Source organism: Cryptomeria japonica, chromosome 3, assembly GCF_030272615.1.
Source record: "Cryptomeria japonica chromosome 3, Sugi_1.0, whole genome shotgun sequence".
Lineage (NCBI taxonomy): Eukaryota > Viridiplantae > Streptophyta > Pinopsida > Cupressales > Cupressaceae > Cryptomeria > Cryptomeria japonica.
The window spans coordinates 683974238-683993581 of NC_081407.1; positions in this window are offsets into that span (position 1 = coordinate 683974238).

Consider the following 19344-nt stretch of genomic DNA (forward strand, 5'->3'; position numbering starts at 1 on the left):
TCATCATTTCCTATTCCTAACGACTTGGATTCTACAGATAGCTCCAATGGTAATTAATTGCAATTCAAGCTGTGTTTATTAATATTTTTGGCTTGGGTGGTCCCTCGACTTGGTTTGATGTCTTTTCGGATGCAATGGCGAACAACCACAACTGTATTTTGGCTCTCCTCAATTCTAAAGTACATGGTCTCATCTGATTATGAGGAGTTTTGTTATACTGTGGTGGTCTCCTCGAGGTTTGTGCATTGAGGTGGTCCTCTGGTGGCCTTTTTTTTTCTATGTAGATATTATGCTGTAATATATTGTTTTTGTGTCTTTCTCCCCATATGTATTCTGATGTTGATCGTTTGGGGGTGGTATTTGTTGTAATGGTCATCTCTCAATATTGCAGACATGTTTGGTAGTGTTTAAATTCCTAGTGTGGAATCTTATATTTGGTCATGGTCTGGCTTAAAGATGACCCCATCTTCCTTGTATAAACTTATCTATATTGTACTTGTATTATTTATTATACATATCTATTATAGGCTTTGGCCTCTTGCTCAAAAAAAACAACACAGTACCATTGATATTGATACGATTGTGAAATTAGTTGGGATATGTCGATAATATATTGTTTCATCTATTCATGTTGATGGAAATGTTCTAAAAGTCTAATACAGAGTGATTAAGGTATGTTAACCAAATAATGAGCTTGGTCTAGTAATTGGTTGAGATATCCATTTACTAGTGCTTAGGAGTTATGTCCTGCAATTTGAATGAAGAGTATTCCTACACATGTTTTATCATTATACAAAGTTTCTAGAATTGTGGTGTAGTGGAACATAATGTTTTTTGTACCAATTTGGCTATTGTGTTATTGATTGACCTAGTTCATGTCCTAGAGTAATGCGGCAATAGTACGATGCTTGTGTTGGCGGAGTTTAAGATAGGTTGTCCTTAGGGACCAAATAGATCCTCAATAGGATTTACAAGATGTGTTCTCCTATTTGGAATCGTATATGAGATAATTAGACCATACTTATTACACATTTGATGTCGTCGTCTTGCAAATGATGTGTAACATGTGGCTCTGCTAGACATTGCACATGAACAACCTTTGGGCCCATATTAAGCTACCTTGTGGAGTATGTGTCATGTTTCCTTGTTTTTAGAAGCATGTGGGCTATTTGGACATGTCCTATTACATGTTTGGTGAAGAATTTTTTGTGTGGCTGACCTAAAAATGGTTAATTATGTATTAGGTCGACTTGTGTTTGTAATTGTGGTTGTGAAACATATATGTAGGTGTCCTAGATTCATTTCTAGTGTGGTTGTTAATGTTAAGTGTGTACTTCTAAGGATACAATTTCATATCATGCAAATTGGAGAATGAGGTTGAGTGTAGTTTCCCGATTCATGTATGCCATTATCAAAACATCATATGATGTGAAGGAGAGTGTTGATCAAATCTGATGCAAGTTGTATGCTGAATTGAAGGTGCTAAATTCATATCATTCATATTATTGACATTAAAGTCCTAGTTACTAAGTTGTTGCTCAAATATGGGCATATTAGATTTGTGTCTCTAGTGGGTTAGTGCTCACAAGTACAATAAGGGCATTGGTGTCTCCAGTAGCTTGGTGTCTACTTTATCCTTGTAAGTGATTCATTAATTTGTGAGGCTGGATTTGGGCAATAGATCCCAACAACTATTTTCACCATGGTTTTTCCCATCTTGGGTTTCCATGTATATCCGATGTTCATTGTGTGAGCGGGTGTTGGTTTATGTGTTTTAAATGCTACATCATTAATAATTTCAAGTTAGGTAGATTTGGGTATTTTTAATTATTTCTTGGAAAAGTTATTTATGGTAATTAAAATTTAATTTAGAGTACAAATTGGATATATTGATTCACCCCCCTCTCAATATATTGTGTGCCCTTCATATTCTAGAATATAATAAACCACGTAAAATGACATGCATGGCCCTCGATAATGTAGATCTATCAAAAAATTCATTATCTCCAAAATTTAGTAGTTGATAGCTGGTGACATGTAAAAAATTCTGCTATTTTTTACAATTTAACGCAAGTGATGAGTTATGTGTCTTTGTGCATGTATTTTAGATACCAATGCACTATTTTACCATGGTCAAGCATGCTACCAAAGTGAGAGAAATACTTATTACAAGGGAATCTTTTAACAACATTGGTAATTCTGTAAGTACTAATTCAAAGAGTATCGATAGTGATTCACTCGAGATGATGTACTTGAAGCCATGCCTATTGTGTATCCTCAATATTAGGCCAATTGTGAAGCAATTGATTTTTATAGGAGGTTTACGATCTTCATCAATCATTTTTCCATTTTTTCACGATTCAATGGACAACAAATAGAATTAGTTATGAATAAATCTAATATTATAGACAAATTTGTTTATTTGGCTACAATAATGAGGGAACAATATAAGATCACGAGAGTCCCTCCTAAGAGGGATTAATAATAAAGATTTGGGAAAATTTAAGCCAAAGAAAAAAATGTGATTCCATATCAAAATATTTGAAACTTTTTGGTTTATTTCAAACCATGATATTGGGGTGAGTGGTGGATGAGAGAATTTTTAGTGCATTGGGATACTTGAAATCAAAGAAAAGAAACAAACTAGACAAGAATTTGGAAAAAATCTTGGGGATGTATACAACTAGGTATGATATTCAAAGTTTTACTTTCGAAATGGCACTCACAATCTAGAGGTCCATATGTGAGAGAAGAGGGATGCACAACACTTTGGTAGTAGCAGTACAAATAACCGTGATATAATGAATATCACATGAAGTGGTAGTTTTGAAATGCAGTTAAGTGAATGTATGCAAAGTGAAGAAAATAAAGACCTTGATCAAGATGACTCTCAATGTAATGGTTAAAGTGTTATGATATTTCTTGGACTTCTTGACAGTGACCTGCAATAATTATATTATAATATATAAATTTAATATTTGATGATATGATGATAGGATAGAGTTCTCATCCTTATTTAGAGACTTAACTACGTAGGGACATATAGTGTAATAACTAATATTTATGTTAGGGTTAACCATTCCACAAGTGATTAACTTGTAAGACTTAGGAATATATGACATTAGGAGTATTTACTTCCCATTCATAAATACATTTCACTCAATACTAAGCAACTCTAAAATCTTTCATTTGAATCATTCATCATTCCACTTTGCATCTTCAATTGGAAAATCCTTGCAATTTAAGAATTTTGAGGTGGCTCTATTTTGGAATCTAATTTAAGAAGTTCCATGGATTTTTTTGTATAGTTTGCAAGGATTATTTTTCCATAGTATTGGCATGAAATGGACGAGGGAATTCACATAAATGTGCATACTTAATGAGTCTATCCACAACAAGCAAAATTCAATAAATATTTGACTTTGGCAATCCCATAGTGAAGTCTATTGATATTTCTTCCCATTTTTGTATTGGAATTCCTAATATTTGTAAGAGGCCCAGATTATTTATTGTTTCCCATTTATTTTGTTGGCATATCAAACATTTATCCATATTTTTTTGGAAATTCACTTTAATTGCTTGCCAAAAGAAATCTTTCATATGAAAAAATATTCTATAGTATCTTGTTAGTCCCCAAAATCTTATCTTCTTAGGGTCCATATTAACAAGCTTAAGTGACATCACATTCCCTACTACTTCTTTCACTCTAAAGAGATATTTGGATTTTTTTACATAGATTTTATTATATCTTGATTTATTAGTAAGAGAAATGTGAAACTTATCTCTATGAGCGATCTTGTTTAGCTCCTTATAATGCGAGCACATTCTTTATGGATCATCCTTTTTGTTAAGAATAATCATAAGGGATAAATAGGTAAATCTTTAGGGATGCAAAATGCTTCTTGGTATCAATTCAATGTCATGATTATGGTCTCTAATTTGGAGTAGAATATTGGATTCTTGAAATAGTTGTTGAGGGTGTTCAATAATTTCTTTAATTTTTGAGTGATCTTGATTTGTCACATCTCTTGCTTCTACAAAAATTAATTGAGCCCCTATATTATAGGAACCTTTCTTGAACACTATTTCTATCCTATGGGAGCTAATTATTATACTTGGTGGTGATTGCACCCCTAAAAGTTCATAATTTTGTTGATGTGTACCAAAAGTCATGGATAAGTATTGAAAATTGAAGATATTCTTCCTAATTGTTTAAGCCTTTGCACACCCAAAATTGCATCCACGCCCCTAATAGGGATAACAAACATTTTTGAATCAAACTAAAATTTTTCCATTGAGAGTTTAATATGATGATATTTACCACCACAAGAGATTTGTTTTTTCATTAGCTATCATGGCTTGAAAATTAGATATAGGATGATAAATTAATTAAGCTCACGAGCTAGCTTTCTATCAATAAAGTTGTGGTGCTTCCAATATCAACCAACACTTTCACAAATTTATTTTTAATATTACCAATTACTTCAATTGTTTGAGGTGTATTTATCCATTCAATGCATGTAGGGAGATATTGATGCTTTCTTTTTCATTGGAATCCTCATTCTTAAGTTTTATATTTGGTTCTTTTACAAGTACTTCTCCCTCTTCTTCAACATCATTAATTTTCTCACTACTAGAACACTTATGACTCTTGACCAGGTTTTGCTATCACAATTCAAACTTATGCTATTTTCTCTTTTCTCTATCTCTTCTTGAGGAGAGAACTTACTACTTTCAATTAGGTTAAGGAATTTGTCCATGTTTTCACCAGTAGGATTACTCACATTTTTTCCAGTTGCTCTCATTGATTCACCTTTGGTAGTGTTTTGTTTCTTAATATTTTATTCGTGTTGCATAGATTTCCTAATGGGACACGACTCCAACAAATGAACATCATGTTGAATTCAGTCCTTAAGTCCATTAATGTTCAATTGTAGCCTTTGGTAAGGTGTCGCCTTAGGAGCTTGAAGTGCCAAGCTCAAATGCTCAACATTATATTTAGCTAAATATCTTTAATTATTTTAAATTATTTAGTTGGATAAAATAGCTTCCAATACATTGTTGTTCATAGAAGTTTGCTAATTCTTTATTGAAATCTTTCCATCTAAAATATGTCCTTATCTATCAATCATCCTCCATCGACACCATTAGTAAAGTCCTAATTCAAATTATTGTATAAGGTTGTGTCAACCATGTTATTATTTTGTATATTGTGAAGTTTAAATTATTGTTCTATGAGTCTTATGCATGAAATTACATTTCTTACCATCAAATTTATGAATATTATTCTTGGTAGGTATGATTCTTGGTCTCAAAAAGGTTCTCTTATCTCTTGGTATAGTTTATTAAGGTTGTACCCATCTTGGTGGTTTCTTTGGGACTTTAATTTTGATAAAAATTCTTTTGTAAACTTATCTAAGTCCACATTTAAAGATTTTAAAATTGGCTCAAAAAATTTATCTTTAATGAAATGTATCGTTGTTTCATGTCCTTGTGCAATTCTTTTGTCAATTTTAGGTAGTCGAAAATAAAATGGGTCCTTATATCTTGTATGTGGTGAAAGGTGCTATAATCGTAAATATGGCATGGCTTTAGTTATATTTTATTTTAATATTTATAAAGGTAGGAAAACAATACATTTCAAAGAACTAACCCTATCTAATTTTTAGAACCTTTCCAAAATGTATTTTTTTTAAAAGAATTTCAAAAATTGCAACTCATAGAGAAAATTAATGAAATATTTGATTAAGCTTTGACCACTAAACTAATGAAATTGTTTATTGTATAAGTAAATTACAAAGAACTAACCCCATCTGAGTTTTGATAAGCTTTCCAAAATGTAATTTTTTAAAAAAAGTTGTAAATTGTAGCCTATAAATCAAATTAATGAAAAATAATAAAATATTTATAAATTTGGTAAAATGTACATTCAAAACCTATTTTTTTAGAGTTTATCTAACACATAACCCAAACCCTAAAAAGAAAGAGAAGATCCAAATTTGCGGGTTGGAAGTTAATATGGAAACAAAAATGTTGGCCAAAATTGTAGCTTTGATATCACTTGTCATGATATTTCTTGGAAATATTTGTATAAATTAAAAATATAAAAGTCCACTTTGAGGAGGTGATCTACAATAATCAGATTATAATATACGAATTCAATATTTGATGATATGGTATGGGATAGAGTTCTCATTCTTATTAATTGGATTAACTATGTAGAGATGTACCCCTTCATCTTAATTAAGAGGGAAATTAGTGTATTAACTAATATTTATGTTAAGGTTAACCATGGCACAAGTGATTAACTTATTAGACTTAGGAATATATGACATTAGGATCATAACAAAGAGTGAGGATATGAATTGGCAAATGGAAGAGATTTAGTAGTTACTAGGTATTTATACTTATTACTATATTTTATGAATTGTATTTCAAAATCCAAACTATCATTGATGATATTTTGTATTTATATAATTGAATCTTTACATTTTTTATTTTTCTATTGTTCAAACACACACAAACACTAAGGGGGGGGGGGGGGGGGTGAATCAAGGTACCAATTTTAATTCTGGAGATTATGACTCTTTAACAAGATTAAATAGTTAAAGAAAGAACAACGCAAACCATAAGATCATAAAGCACACAAGACCATAACACAAGAGCATACGTGAAAAACCCTAGAAAAGAAAAACAATGGTGAAAAATGTTGCTAGGGCTTATTGTCCTAATCCAGCCTCACAAAATGGATATCACTTGTTACAAGGACTTTATTGGTCTCACATTTAAGGGCACCAACCCTTACCAAGCACCAACTTAGTACACACTTGATCACCCACCCAATCACGATTTAAATAGAGCAACAACTCCAATCACCTAAAGGCCTTAATAACAATGGCACATGAATTTTGCAGCTCACACATTTGCTGATGACATTCACATTATATCTGCAACTCAATATCTGCTTGCCCCTTTGTCTACTCCCTTTTTCTCATTGTACACTCTCCTCTATCTCAGAATTTGTTCAATATCACTTACATAGTATTTCTAATTCATCAACTTGCCTTTTGCATTGCCTTATGCACACTTTTGTTCATAATACTATATCAACATTCACCAATGCATGCACATCTTACTATGATCATGAATTCAATAGAGATTTTGTGTTCATAAATGACCTCTATGTCCACTACTTTGTATGTTCAATGTCTACACATTTGAAGATAGAGCCTAATTTAGTAATTTGCACATAGAATCCCATTCTATCGATGGTTACAACACTATTTGTATCTCACTATCTATAGTTGACCCAAAACAATTCATATGGTTAGCCATTGTTATTAGATTAAACTTGGACCATTGATAGTATGATATAGTTCCACAAAATGAATGGTTGAGATCAAAGTCTAATTGCCATGTCATGGTTACTCTGTCCCACTTTGATTGTTGGGAGAGAACACAGTATGTCGAAGAGACATTGTTACATCATTGGGACATATGTAGTCATATCGATCCAGTGTTGACAAAAATACACACAAAGAAGCAAATATTATCAATGAGACATCCTTGCATCGATATGAATATATTTGGGTCTCATTGATCCTTTGGAGACTAGCTTGAGCACGAGAAACAAATACCATCAAAGTGACACAATGACATCGATAATAATCTGAATGTATCTCATCAAACCTTTTTCTATCCCATTGATCCTTTGACATCGGATCAAGAGCAAATTGCAAGAAAGCCCATCGAAGAGACAATCACATGTCAATGAGAGTCTTAACAAGTTGCACTGATGAAAGATGAAGAACACATGGGCACAAGGCAATGTAGGACTGGTCACTGAATGATAAAAAGACCCTTCAAGCGGTCAAGATTAATGAGATCACCAGCTAGAGCAAGTCACCAAAATTGAAGATGTGCATGAGCAGGTCTGGAATTTGACGGTCACCCTTACTTGTCATATGAATTTTTTATGACGGTTTAGTCATTTCAATGTCTTTCATTTGATGTTTTAAGAAAAATATTAACTGTCAAAAATATAAATGTAGAAGATTGAAGCCACACCAAAATGCAATTCACATCTTCTTGGGAAGAAATGAACAATATATGCAAAAATCTTAAATTTACTAAATAAGTTTCTAAATTAATACACTAATATATATTATATATTAACATTAAATGATAATCAATTAATAATTACTAATATAGTAATAATAAATATTAAAATTTAAAAATTATATATATTATGACAAGTTTCTATAACAATCTTATTAAATATATTTAAAAATTAAATTAACTAAGTTTCTAAATTCATATATATATAAAATAGAATATAATATTTTATCAATTATATTCTATTATTTCAATTATGACAAGTTTCTAAATTCATATGAAAAAATAAAACTATTCTAAAAAACCATATTAAAATATTATAAAATTAGAAACAACTACATCCTTCCATTTCAAAATATTCTAAATAAATTTATATTTTTATAATAAACATTCTAAATTAATATATATCAATATTATAAATTATAATATTCTATGATATATATTACCTACTATATTTTTTTATGGTTTATTTATAATTTGAAGTGTCATCTATACAGTTTTAGAAAAAAATAGCATGTCAATGCATACGTTCAACTAATTTTTTAAGCTGTCAAATACGATTCAAAAGTGAAAAAATGGCCATTTAGCCTGTCAAATTCTAGGCCTGTGCATGAGCATTTAGACTTGGACAAATGTGTGCACAACTTTGGATTTAGGATTTAAGCACAACCAAAACTTCATTTTGCAAACCCTAGCTCCACAATTCTGATTAAGGACATAGATAGAGAAGGTAAACATAACAAGTAGAGCAACCACAACATAGGTTGACATAAATGCCAACTCAGAGAGCCATCTGCCAACATCTATTTATACATTAATAAATTAACATTACTTATTTTTTCTATTTCATTTTAGAATATAAAATTTAAACATTATTTTAAAAAATGATTTATCATCTTATTTTTTTAATTTTTTTATTAATTAACATATTAACATTTTAAAAATATTATTTTGTTATACTAATTTATAAAATTTACCATAGATTCACACTAATTCCTTATTTTCATTTCAGATCTTGGTATGAGAAGACACATAATTATGAATAAATTAGAACATATATTTATATAAGCCTCTATATTGTTGATTATAGATGATCCTTTTATAGACCTTAGACACTACATCCTAAAAAGTTTTACAAATTTATGCCCAAAATTAGAATTCTCAGATTCCTTTACAAGAGAACTAGCTCCTCCTTTGATAGAAAAAAAGCATGCAGGATTTAGAAGAAAATTGACACATCTTATGTTACTGATGGAAATAGGGTAGACAACTGAGAGTGGGTGGGTGGGAGGGGGGGGCATGGAAACCCCCGTTAGGGGAAAAACCACAGTGGGGATACACCCACAATATAGACATACTCTGTTAGAAGTATTACAATGGGGAGAGCACATGCATTCAAGCACATTTCCTAGAGCTCACTACTCAAAACAAAAAGGCTCACTGCCTAGGGAAGGCACACTGCCTATACAAACAATCACGGATTACATCCGAAAATCATGAACCGAGAAATAACATCTCTGTAATGGCTTGTTCAGTCTCATTGAAGAAGAAAACCAATTTTCTTCTTCACACTTCTTCTTTGCCTTCAAAAGATGTATACATTCAACCCACATACACACTCATCCACACACCTCCACCATACTCAAATACAAAGTTATTATAATTATTTATACATGACATCAACCTTGGAGAAATCAGCAAGGTCGGCTCAACACTCATCACCTAATTACAAAAATACAACCACACTTAATACAATATAACATGTGGACCAAGCAATATTGGTCAAGACATAGCATGGACCCAAATCTTCCACCTCAAACACATTACACCTCAAACATCCGCAACATGCTACAAGCATCCGATCGACCAAGAACATGAAGAACACTAATGTACTAGAGAAAAACAACAATTATGAGCTCAACGATCAATGCAGACTACTAACAAAAAAGACACACGATCCAAAAATATCCACAAGCATCATGAATTACCATAGCAACATCCACACCAACACAAATTACTAGAATCACCAACATATCCATATCGAACCTCAAGAACACTAGGTGCAATGACTGCCAACCTTGAAAAATCACTTGTGGACCTCCAAACCACAAACCAATTGAATTGAGGATACACACCTACATCCCAAACATACCTCCAAATCTGCAAATCAAGATATTTACAATGTGGAGCAATGCAGATCAAAATACTGTCACTCTGTCACCATTGAACAACTGAAAAAATAGCCACAACACAGATACCCATAACAATCAAATCTCCATGCGGACCTCTAAAACTTGAACTGAATCAACTACAGACAACCCTTTACAAACCCTTTAATCCACAAACTCTGATCTTCATCATACTTGCCATGTTGAACAAACTAACTCACTGAACTTCACTACATCACTGTCATAGACAAAGAAATATGTTGACATCAATGACAACACATCTCTCAAGCACATATTTGGAACATTATTCCAACAGTCTCCCCCTTTGGCATTGATGCCAACATATGATGCAAAAAAATAACACAAGCAATGATAAAGAAAAACAACAACTCCCCCTTAAACCTTGCACACTACTCTTCTCCTTTTCTTTCATCTCTTCATAGTTTTTCACATGATTCTCTCCCCCTTTGACATCAATGGCAAAGACACATATTTGCAATCAAACCACAAAGTTGACTCACAAAATTGACTACTCCCCCTAAGTAGCAACCACTTATCATCAATCTAGATCATAAGATATGACTGTGAAATGCACCGGACTGATGCATACCAATGCATCTTAGATTTGATTAGGAGGGGAAATCACCCCTAACTTCCCTTTGAGATACTCAAAGGTATCTTTAGGCAAAGGCTTCGTGAAGATGTTTGCAATTTGTTCCTTTGTAGACACATACTCCTATCTGACTTCCTTCTAATTTACCTTTTCTTTCAAAAAGTGAAACTTGATGGATATATGTTTAGTCTTTGAATGCAACACCGGATTTTTAGAAACGTTAATTGCACTTGAATTTTCATAGTAGATAGCAATAGGATCATCATACACTACTCTGATATCTTTCAACATTTGCTTCATCCATACCACCAAATTATAACTGTTTGTTGCAGCAATATACTCTGCCTCTGCAGTAGATAGAGAAATAGAATTATGTTTTTTTCTCAACCATGAAACCAATCTTTTTCCCAAGAAAAATGCACCACCACTAGTACTCTTCCTGACATCCACATCTCCTTCCCAATCAACATTAGTAAAAGAACTCAAAGTAAAATCATCATCTTTAGGATACCACAAACTGAAATCAACTGTTCCTTTCAAATATCTGAAAAATTCTTTTGACAACTACAACATGAGATTCTTTAGGATCAGCTTGAAATCTAGCAACAAGACAAACTGTGTTTGTGTTATCAGGTCTGGTCTAAGTCAAATAGAACAATCCACTAATCATAGATCTATATCTAGTCTGATATGCCTTAGGGGAATCATCATCTTTAGTCAACTTACATTTGGTCACCATAGGAGTACCAACAAGCTTTGAATCTTCCAAACCAGACTTCTTTAATAACTCTTTTACATACTTGGACTGAGATATAAAGATTCTTTTTTCTGACAGTATGATTTGTAAACGCAAAAATAATTTCATCTCTCCAATCATAGACATTTCAAATTCATTTTTCATTTCATTAGAAAACTCTTTGTACAAACCTTCATTCCCTCCAAAAATAATATAATCAACAAAAAATTCAACAATCAGAATGTTATCATGATCAATCTTGAAGTACAGATTACTATCAGCAACACCTTTGTTAAATCCTAGCTTCAACATATACTTATCCAATCTAGCATACCATGCTCTTGGAGCTTTCTTTAGTCCACACAAAGATTTCTTCGACCGACATACCATATCTCCTTTATCAGACAATTGAAATCCATCTAGTTGCTCAATGTACACATCTTCTTCCAATTCACGATTCAAGAATACTGACTTGACATCCATCTAATAGACTTTGAAATCCTTGTAAGTAGCAAAAGAAAGAAACAATCTTATAGCTTCAATTCTTGCCACAGGGGCAAAAGTTTCTTCAAAATCAATTCCTTCCATTTGTGAATATCCTTTACAAACAAGTATTGCTTTGTTTCTAACAACTTCACCTTGCTCATTCAATTTGTTCTGGAAGACCCACTTGGTGCAAATTACATTTTTGTTCTTAGGTTTGTGAGCAAGATCCCATGTATTATTCTTTTTAATTTGCAAGAGTTTTTCTTCAATTGCTTTTACCCAATGTTCGTCTTTACATGCTTCATTTACATCCTTAGGTTCGATCTTTGAAATCAAACAATATTCAACTTGATCTTCAACAATTCTTCTTCTTGTTTGAACACCTTTATTTCTATCTCCTATGATATGATTTCCAGAATGATTCAACCTCACATACCTAGGAGTCTTAGTATTTCCTTGAATTTCAGACTCTTGTGTTGTTTCTTCAACACTTGTACTAGTTCCTTCTCCTTGAATCATTTGAATCATATCCACAAGATATGTATTGTCTCTCATTGTTTTCATCAACCCTGACATTTGCATTCTCAACTATCTTCCTTAGTCTCTTATTATAACATTGTAGGCCTTGATTTTGGTAGAATAACCAATAAATATTCCTTCATGACATCTAGCATCAAACTTTCCTATACCTTCATCCTTTTTGATATAACATTTACTTCCAAAATTTTGAAATATTTAATAGTAGGAGCATGACCAAACCATAATTCATAAGGAGTCTTACCGATATCACATCTGATATGCACCCGGTTAAGAGAGTAAAAAACAATACTCACAACTTCTCTCCAATAGACATGCGGAACATTTCCTTCCAACATCATTGTCCTGGCAGTTTCTTGACTAATTTTGTTCTTCCTTTCCACAACTACATTTTGTTGAGGGGTTCTCAGAGCAGACAACCGTCTTCTTATTCCAGGTTCTTCACAAAATGCATTGAAATTACTGGAAGTGAATTCACCACCTCTATCGGATCTCAAACACTTCAACTTCAGACCTATCTCTGTCTCAACCATAGCCTTGAAAATCTTGAACTTGTCTAGAGCCTTAGATTTCTCCCTCAAGAAGGTAACCCACATCATCCTAGAATAATCATCAATCAACAACATGAAATATTTGTCTCCCTACAAGCTTTTGACTCTAGAAGGACCACACAAATTAGTATGCACAAGATCCAATAATCCACTTGAAAAATGTTTCTTACTCTTGAAAGTAACTCTGATTTGTTTCCCTAACTAACATTCCTTGCACACAGTGTTCGCAGGTTCTATCAACCTAGAAAGGTCTCTCACATCCTGAGTAGAACTTATCTTAACTTTCATCAACTTGAGAAATCAAACATTTTTATCAGCACTATTTAAATGAAATATATTACCTTTAGTCTTTGTACTTGATGCAATCTCAATTCTGGAACTACCCAAGATTCTACACTTGCCATTCTTAAATTGAAGATTATATCCCTTGTCAACCATCTATCCAACACTTAAGAGATTATTCTTTAGAAATTCTACATACAAGAGATCATCAATATTGTGCTTACCATCAAGAGAAATGGATCCTCTACCGCGGACTATACCAGCTTTATCATCACCGAACTTCACAATGACACCTTCATATTTTTCCAAAACCACAAACTTACTCTTATCACCCGTCATATGGTGTGAGCATCCACTATCAATCACCCATTCATCTTTCTCTTCAACTTGTGCAGCCAAAGCTCTTTCCACATTCATGCAGCTAGTAGAGTAAGTAGACATTGGATCATCTTCCTTGATAGCAATAAAAACCCATTCATTATCACTTGTACCTCCTTTATTAGATTCATCATCTAATACACCTTCATCAAAAGCATAATAACATCTCTTCTAAAATATTGGTTTGTAAGGTTTTGACTTAGGAACTCTTTTTGGACACCTTGAGGCAAAATGACCTATCTTATTGCAAGAAAAACATTTAAGAGGCAATTTTCCGTCATACTTATTGGCTCCTTTGGGTAATCTCTTGGAAATAAGGGCTTCAATCTCCTCAAGCTCTCACTCTTCATCTTCAATTTCCTTCCTTGCCTTCTCATAACTGGACATCCCCCTTGAAGAATTTCTCTTGGATCATATCTTTTCTTATCCTTTCCAGAATTAGTATCCTTGAATGCAGATTCTATCGTAGGAAGAGAATCACCATACTCACTCATCTCAAAGGCTAAAAGCTTACTAATCAACATGTACCTGGTTACATTTGTCACAGTTCTAATCTTCTCAATAGCAACAACTTTATACTTGTAGGATGCAGGTAAATATTTGAGCACTTTAGCAACAATCTCTGATTCTTCCAACTTTCTACCGACACATCCGATATTGCACACAAGTTCATTCACCTTCTGTATGAAATAAGTGATGTTCTCATCTTCGCCCATCCTCAACATCTCATATTTTTCTTTTAGGCTCTACAACTTGACAATCTTCACATAACTGTCACCTTCATACAAGGTTTCCAACTTGTTCCGGATCAGATTAGCAGTCTGCAATTCCATAACATTTGTCATCTCAGAGTTAGTCAGAGCACTCAACAATTCTTCCTTAGCCCTAATATTGTATTCAACACTTTTGATCTCAGCGGAAGTTGAAGGACCATTTGCAGGAATGGTATACTTTCTTTTAGTAATATCCCAGTAAGGTTCACCAATGCATATCGGATGACACCCCATGTGATTCTTCCAAAGAGAGTAGTTGGTACCATCAAATCTTGAACTGTCCTTCTTGTAAGTCGTCATACCAGATCACCTCAAGCAATTAATCTTCTTTTGAGGAACCTGTTGTGATACCAATTGATAGAAATAGGGTAGACAACCGAGAGGGGGGGTGAATCAGTTGTCACAAAAACCCACACTTCATAAACTTATTTTTAGATCTGATAATGAAACATGAAAGCATAAATCAACAACACATCATAAGAACCCATAACACCAATATTTTTGTATGTGGAAAACCCCATTAGGGGAAAAACCATGGTGGGGATACACCCACAAAATAGGTATACATTATTATAAGTATTACAGTGAGGAATGCACATGCATTCAGACACACTGCCTAGAGCTCACTGCTCAAAACAAAAAAAATCTTACTACCCAGGAAAGGCTCACTGCCTATACAAACAATCACGGATTACATACGAAAATCATGAACTGAAAAAATAACATCTCCTTAATTCCCGGTTCAGTTCCATTGAAGCACAAACCAACTTTTCTTCTTCACACTTCTTCTCTTTTTTTAAAAGATGTATACATTCAGCTCACATACACACTCATCCACACACCTCCACCATACTCAAATACAAAGTAATTACAATTATTTATACATGACATCAACCTTGGAGAAATCAACAAGGTCATCTCAACACTCATCACCTAATTACAAAACTACAACCACACTTAATACAATATAACACGTAGACCAAGAAATGTTGATCAAGACATAACACAAACCCAAATCTTCCACCTTGAACATATTACACCTCCAATAATTACACCTCGGACATCTGCATGTTACAAGTGCGGTTGTTGTTGCACCAAAAGATTGACCTGTTAATGCCCGATACAATCACTAGACTTATAGAATCCACAGGAGGCAGTTAAGCCATGTCACAAACCCGAGTGCTGCACTGCACAACACAAGGAGACCAAGGGCGCACACCTTGAAAAAATACCCCCAATACAAGCGATGGGTTTGAACCCGTGACCAAGCTCTAATACCACTTGTTACAAGCGTGGTTATTGTTGCACCAAAAGATTGACCTGTTAATTCCTGATACAACCACTAGACTTATGGAATCCACAGGAGGCAATTAAGCCATGTCACAAACCTAAGCGGTGTGCTGCACAACACAAGGAGACCAAGGGCGTACACCTTGCAACATTGCAACACACTACAAGCATCTGGTCGACCAAGAACATGATGAAAACCAATGTACTAGAGAAAAAACATCAATTATGAGCTCAACGACCAATGCAGACCACCAACACAAAAGCCACATGATCCATAAACATCCACAAGCATCATTAATTACCATAGCAACATCTGCACCAACACAAATTACTAGAGTCACCAACATCTCCATACCGAACCTTGGGAAGACTAATTGCAATGACTGTCAACCTTTAAAAATCACTTGCAAACCTCCAAACCATGAACTACTTGAATTGAGGATACACACTGATGTCCCAAACATACCTCCAAATCTGTAGATCAAGATATTACAATGCGGAGCAATGCAGATCAAAATAATGTCACTCTGTCACCATTGAATAACTGAAAAAAACATCCTCAACACAGATAACCATAACTTAATCAAATCTCCATGTGGACCTCTAAAACTTGAATTGAATCAACTACAGATAACCCTGTACAAACCTTTTAATCCGCAAACTTTGATTTTCATCATACTTGCCACATTGAACAAACTAACTCACCGAACTTCACTGCATCATTGTCACAGACGGAGAAATATGTTGACATCAATGACAACACATCTCTTAAATATATCTCAAGCACATATTTGCAACATTCTTCCAAAAGTTACATGTTCTACTTCTTGGATCCGTCTCAGTTGTTCTTTCAACTTCTTAATTTTGAAAATGAATGTTTCCCTATCTTACATTGATGTATCAATTAAACTTGATTTAGGGATATCAAGCTCTAAGATAATACTTTGAAGTGGAGGAAGTTGTGGTTGAACCTTATTATAATATTTGGGAATTAAAAAATTGAAGGTGGAGGAAGTTGTATTTGTATTATTGATGAAATAAAATTTGATGACCCCTATTGACATGGAAAAAATATTCACCCATTATATTTCTCTAACCATGAGACATACAATTATATTCTTGAATGTAAATTATGTGTTCTTGTTTTAGCTTATCAAACCCTACTTGTAGATTTTTGTTGTTGCTCCACTGAATAAAACAATGCTTACTACCGAGGATGCTATGAAGAGGAGGAAGATGTGATTGTACCTTTAGAAAATTGTACAAAGAACCCTAGAAATTGTAGGTTTCAACAACATATACAACATTATAAAATGTTTAATGTGTTGATTGTAGAGGGTGGGGATTTGTCACCTCTAAGATGGTAAATCTTAGAGGACAAATTGATCTGTCACTACCTCACTTAAACTGGTGCTAAGCGTGAGCTAGGGGATAACAACAAAACGAAACTATTCTAATGAAGAAGTAACTGAGTAATTAAAGCACATAAACCATGAAATATGAAAATCTGAATTAACAAGGAGATGCAGATCGAGAGTGAGTTATACCAAAGAGCTAAGAAGGTCTTGGGTTTCAAACACTAGCATGGTGCACGACGTGTTGTCGTCCATTCACATGTGGGTTGTGTAGCTGATATATCCTTATACACCTCAAATATATATTTTCTTCCTTTGTAGCTGATATATCCTTATGATGTAAAAATAACATTTTAGCATTATGCTTTGGGTTTAAAAGAATTTATGAGATCTTACTTTTAAATGGTTATTTAGAAGTTAAATCATAACAATTCATTTTGAAACAAGCATGCACTTGTATTGCATAAAAAATAAATGAAACAACTTTAATCTCTTGGAGAATTTGAATATCAAGCTTGATTTCCTCATTTCATGGTTATTTTTGTTAGGGTAAATATTTATTTGTATAATATTACTAACTAGGCACACATGATATCAAATTTCTATTGGCAACTTTGCCTCATGAATTTAGGTGACTTTAGTCTGAGTTGTCATTAGCAAGATGTATAAATATCTGACATTATTCTCATTCTTCATTTTATTATTGAATTGTATTGGAATTTATTGATTTTAATATATATTTCATTATTTCTCTCCCTTTATTACTACATAATTACTTGCTATGAGATATTATGTTAATTTTATCGATTTTAATTTGGATTTCTTTGTTTCTCTCCCTTTATTAAGGCACTATTACTTGTAATGAGTCAGTAAGTTGGACTTAAGAATTTTCTATGTGTTTCAATTTTCTTCCTATTTAAATTGAATACTCTTCCATGGTATTAGACCATGTCGGGACAAGGTGTTGTACACATTGCATTTTATTTTTATTTTTTTTGATAAAAATGACAAAGCCATTAAAATTTTATTAATATTAAGTTATTTACAACCGGATTCAAAGGGCATATCAGTAGGAAAGAATCTGGAAGAAAACCCATGGTTATAGCCCATGAAAAGAAAAGCCTAACGCTACCCAAAATACCAAAAAACCCATTACATATGAGAGGCTCCACAAGTCAAGATACAAAAAGTCCCCCAATACATATAGAAGTCGAATACATGTAGATCATTACCAACCTCGATACAAGTAACAATTGAGAACAAAAAAAACCAACCATGTAGATGCAACCCAAAACAGAGACCCAATCAACCCAATAGTCAAGAAGCCAAAAACCAGGAGCTCGAGCTCACAGGAGGAGGATCCCCAACATTCAAAGAGGGGGAGATAATATACAATGAAATGGCAAATTGAGGAGCATTCAACTGAGAAGTCCGCAAAACCAAAAGAGAGTGAATACCTGTGAAAGCATCCAGAGTAGGGTTCAAGAGAGCTTGAGGAACTAAATCAATAAGCCTCTCAAACCGCAGCAGAGTGTCATCATACTCATCACAAATAAGACCACACCTGATCACAAAAAGAAGCTCTCCACACCATCCATTAGCCAATAACTCATCAAGAGATATGAAGCCACTATAAGAAAAATCACCAAAACCAAACGAGTAATTAGACAAAGAAAAATCCAAAGTATGAGAGTTATAGAGGGAGGGCACCAAAATCGTATCAGCCAAGGCCCGCACCAGAGGAGCATCCAGAAGCAAATCCATACAAATAGTAAGGAAACAAGACACCATCTCACGAATAGAACAATTCAGATTTTCCACCAACCAATTAATACCAACCACCATTTTGATCAAATGAGAAGCCTCAAAAGATTAGAGATTAAAATTTTTACCAAGCTTTTCATCATCAAAAGAATGGTCATCTTGGAAATCACCAAATCTCGACGGAACCAAAATTATGTAGTGCATAGAGATAACATAACGATACATAGATGCAAATAACAACACGAACAACAACTTAAACACAAAATAGTGAATAATATGAGGCCATAAAGTATCAA